Source organism: Lycium ferocissimum, unplaced genomic scaffold, assembly GCF_029784015.1.
Source record: "Lycium ferocissimum isolate CSIRO_LF1 unplaced genomic scaffold, AGI_CSIRO_Lferr_CH_V1 ctg28867, whole genome shotgun sequence".
NCBI classification, from domain to species: domain Eukaryota; kingdom Viridiplantae; phylum Streptophyta; class Magnoliopsida; order Solanales; family Solanaceae; genus Lycium; species Lycium ferocissimum.
In genome coordinates, this window is record NW_026724523.1 from 1 (window position 1) to 5,155 (window position 5,155).

The following is a 5,155-nucleotide window of genomic DNA, read 5'->3' on the forward strand; positions in this document are numbered from 1 at the left end:
AATATTTGCGTAATTGCGTGCATAAGTCCAATAGGGAGACTTCTACATTGACTTGACTTGGATGAAATAAACGACTGGCATTGGGAGAATGCAACAACATGCATGAGTATATTTTTGCCTATTACAATGACAAAGATACAGCTATTATTTAGTGTGAGACACAACCAATAATTCTTGAGGGAGGCTTACCTTAAAGAATATGAATAATTCGAAATTATATATAGATTTTTTCACCAACAAATTAAAACTATAGATAGACATAATAGTTAATTTTAGAAGTTATGTGTAAATAAGTACATAAGTGTTTTCCAATTTTAGGAGCTGTTGCACCATTATATTATGCCAAGATTATGGGATCCAAATTTTAGCTATAGCACACATTGTGTAATTTGTTTAGTTTCTATATAGATGCTTTAATTGAAATTTCCTAGAAAATCATACGATCAGTGTGCAATCCAGAAGTCAATAACCTGAAAAAGAATACATACTTTAACTTCAAATTTCCATCAATAAATTTAAAAAATCATCAATCAAGACTACTTTTCCAAAACGGAATTGGAGTCCTGTTGTTGACTTAAAAGAAGGTTAAGTCCAGAGTCTCCAGACTAGTAGTTATTAATTAGGAAATAATTTCTCATCTAGGCCTCTATATAAACGCCTTGCCAATGAAGACATAAAATACAAGCTTATTACGTAAACATCTTACAACAATATTCTTTTGATCAAACTCTCTTTTCCCCTTTACACACTTGATTTACTTAACCATGGCTATGAAAATTGATTTAATCAGTATTCTAATACTGTACTTTCTCGTTGGCATGTTGAACTCTCAAGCAACTGCTCGCAGCCAGCCAAAATTTTCCGTGTCTGAGAGACACGAGCTGTGGATGGCACGTCATGGATGAGTTTACAAGGATGAAGTTGAAAAAGGAAAATGACTCATGATATTCAAAGAAAACATGCAATTCATCGGGTCGATGAATAAGGCAGGAAATCTGTCTTACAAATTAGGCATTAATGAGTTTGCAGATATTACTTCGGACGAGTTTTTTGCAAAGTATACCGGATTAAACATGCCTTCACATCCTTCACCTTCTCCAATGTCGTCGACGGAATTTAAGATTAATGATCTAAGTGATGATGACAGTCCATCTTACTTGTATTGGAGAGAGCATGGGGCTGTGACTGAAGTGAAGCAGCAAGGTGAATGTGGTAAGACACAACATAACACTTTAATTAACTCACTATGTCCTCCTTGGCGAATTTAGATCATATTAGGGGTGACAAAATTAGCTCATGAAAATATGGTCATCCAAGTTTCATTTGACCTGCCCAATTCAACTCATCTAGAAGTTGGCTCTTTTAGGTAGGGCTGGGCATAATTACCGAAAACCGAAAAACCGAACCGAAACTTCAACAAACCGAACCGAACCGAACTAGTTTGGTTCGGTGTTTGGTGTCCATCGTCAAAAAACCGAAACCGAAATAGCCGAACCGAAGTTTGGTAAAACCGAACCGAAAAACCGAACGCGCACCGAAATTTAATACATTACCCAAAAAAATAAAAATATTCCAGGCCCATTAAGTTTAAAGCAAAAAAAACTCAATTGTAATAAGTCCTCTTTTGCATTTGTATCCCTAATTTTCCACTTCAATTGAAAAAATCAAATATCCTTAACAAATAAAGGTAACTAGGATGTCTCTTTAGGATTAATGTATGTCCTTTATGTGTTTTTCTTAATTATTCTTACGGTATGTATATAACACCTAGTAATCCTATGTCATGATTATAGTTTTCTGTTCTTGTGTATCCTGTTTGTTTGATTTGGATTTCAATTTATCAGTTTTATATTTTATTGCTTTTGAGAATATGAATTAGTGTCAATGGAATCGCTTCTAATATTATATTAAAAAAACCGAATTGAAAAACCAAAACCGAAACCGAACTTTTTTTAAAAAACCTAAACCGAAAGAACCGAACCGAACTAGTTTGGTTCGGTGTTTGGTGTCCACCTTCAAAAAACCGAACCCGAAATAGCCAAACCGAAGTTTGATAAAACCGAACCGAAAAACCGAACGCCCACCCCTACTTTTAGGGAGCCTTGTCAAAATATTATTTTAATTCTTTCTTATTTAATATATTATGTAGTCATAACAAACAATCTTTTTATTAGTTTTATTTGCTAATTAAGCAAATTATAACTAACCAATTTCATAAATTAAATTTGGTAAGGGTTGGACGGTTTGGATTATTACTCATTGTTTAACCATCTTGAGCCAACCTTTTCAGCCCAATACGCATGCGAGTCTGCAAAGAGAAAAAAGTAGTTACACATACATGAAGAACATAATTCGCTACTTTTCTGTGTTAGGATGTTGCTGGGCGTTTTCTGCCGTTGGAGCACTAGAAGGAGCCTAGAAAATTGCAACAGGTCAAAAGATTGAACTTTCTGAGCAAGAACTTCTCGATTGCACCACCATTGACAACGGTTGTGGTGGAGGTAGAGTGACGGATGCATTTGACTTCATCATAGAAAATGGTGGAATTTCAACTGAATCAGATTATCCATACAAAAGGCAACAATACACATGCAGGAGCCAAGAGCTAACACCAGCCGTAAAAATAAGTAGCTATCAAGTTGTGCCTGAAAGTGAAACAGCATTGTTACAAGCCGTGACGCAACAACCAGTGTCAATTGGAATTGCTACTAGCCCAGAATTCCAATTTTACACAAATGGAACTTATCATGGAAGCTGTGCGTCTACAGTAAACCATGGAGTTATGGCTATTGGGTATGGAACTGATGAGGAGGGTCAAAAGTATTGGTTGTTGAAGAATTCATGGGGAACAACTTGGGGTGAAAATGGGTATATGAAAATTATAAGAGATACTGGGATTCCTGGAGGTCACTGTGGCATCACTAAGGTGTCTTCTTATCCAATCATATGATAGTCCTAAGGAAGAATTCTATATTTTTTTATTTCTTATATGTTGTACTATTAAGAATTGAAAGAAACAATTGGTCTTTTGTATTGGAACTTTATGGAATTATAAAAAGGTGTATTGATTAATATTATTACACTACTAGAAAAGTGCAAATTACATGGGGATTTTCTTGGGGATTATACATGAAAATTGGCAGGTAACTAAGTTTCATGCGGATTTTCCTACCATAAAAAAATCCGATGAAAAAACCTTCATGGGTAATTATTACCTGCGAATTTTAAAATCCGCAGGTATTTACCTAGGGACTTTAATTCGCATGTAAGTTACTTGTGGATTTTCTTACCAAAAAATACTACATATTTGCAAGAAATTTCCAATAAAAATTCGTCAAAAAAGGAATGTTCGTACGGATTTTTCTGAAAGTAAATCCGCATGAAAAAATTGCAGTATGATTTAATCATTTCAATTCATTTATTTTAAATTTGTTCCTCCATATGTAAATTTTACTACAGTATTTTCTGGAATTGCAATTATTTTAATTACTTTCTTACTTATATTATAACTTTCGTCCTCCCCTACAATCCAGGCTTGCACGACCTCCTCCACAAAGCTCACTGAGCTTACTTGCATTTACACAATCATTCATTCATTTTCATATTTTTACAAATATTTGTGTTCATTCATTAACGGGTGTTAACTGTGCCGCAAGATCCCACGCCCAATAGCCTCTGTGCGCTTTCTAACATGGTAGCTTAAGATAAACAGCCAACTTTTATTATTTACGTCCGACGTGGGACAAGAAATCCCCCATTTACTAAATTTGTTTAATTTGCACCCATTTTTATGTGACCCATTTGGTGGCTTAGCACTTTGAGCATAATATTCCTAAAACACCCTTTTCATGGTCCAATCTTGCTGTCCTATAGTACGCGATAACGGGTGATTCGGTTATTTAATTGACGAGTTTTAGTCCCTGCCTGACATGCGGACGAATGTTCTAAAGGAGGAGAATGTCACACTCCATAATAATCCTTGCTACTTGTATTAAAACAAGAAAAGAATGAGTTAAGAAGGTTCAAGGAAAGTTAATCGAGTTAGTAAGAATATCGTTATAAATATGGTTGTCTTAAGTATCTCGAGGTGACACAGTAACCTAAAGGATTTGAAATCGCGTTATGAGTATATATATATGAGGTAATGTGAGTGACCTTTTAAAGTATTTGAGATTATTAGTAATGATATAGAAGATGGACAAAAGATAGGAATATACTTTTCGATTGGAGTTTATTCGAAGCTTTAAGAGTTCTACTTATGGTTATTGTGATTCTACGGACCCTTCGAGACATGTATATGAATTGTTATGGATGTAAATGACTGTGTATATGTATGTATAAGAGGTTACATGAGGTTGGAAGAGGACGAGAAGTTAAACGAAATGAATCGGAACAATTTCGTAAAATCTCGGACCCGATTTTAGCCTATATTGTAGGAGGCATATCTCCTAGTATATGAGGAGTTTTAAGGTGTTTCAAAAGCCTAAAATTAAGTTCATCGAGTCTAGTTTGCAACGCAACAAACAGCTCGTCAAAATGATATCGGGGTAAAGAGATATGGATGATTCAAGTCGGGCTGAGTATTAAGACTATCTCAAGATACAAAGTAGAGACTTTAACTTCCGATTTCGTTTGAAGTCACAATTTATCTACAAATTTTGTTTGGTATAGAAGCATTAATGGAAATTAGGAACTACTTAATCGTGGTGTTAAGTTAAAATTAGTAAGCTGACAATGAGCCAATATGAACATTAGCATGCCATGTCCAAAAGATGATTCAAAGTCATCTTAAATAAGACTACTATGGGAGACATACAAATATACATTTAAATGTGATTCATCCACTACGCTTACATTATATTGTGGACAACCAAATTGAAAGAAAGGAGTGTGGAATTCAGCCAAGTGACTGAAAATAAGGCATCCATGTGAAGCATGCATTTGAATATTTAAGCATCTACTACTTTATGAAAGTATATATTATTTTAGGGAAGACCCAACATGGTGGAGGGATCATTTCACATTAAATATTGCTCATTCATCTTGGCATAATTACAATGGACAAAGGATGGTGTATGAATCATTCACCACACATACAATTGTCTTGTAAACAATTGAAAAAGAAAGAGAAAGGAGAAACAAGAAGGTGAGGCTT

At 34.7% G+C, this 5,155-nt stretch overlaps 1 pseudogene; it reads left to right on the top strand.

Moving 5' to 3' along the window:
* The first annotated feature begins 711 nt into the window (after positions 1-711).
* Positions 712-2,950, top strand: LOC132043830 (zingipain-2-like; annotated as a pseudogene).
* Positions 2,951-5,155: the final 2,205 nt, after the last annotated feature.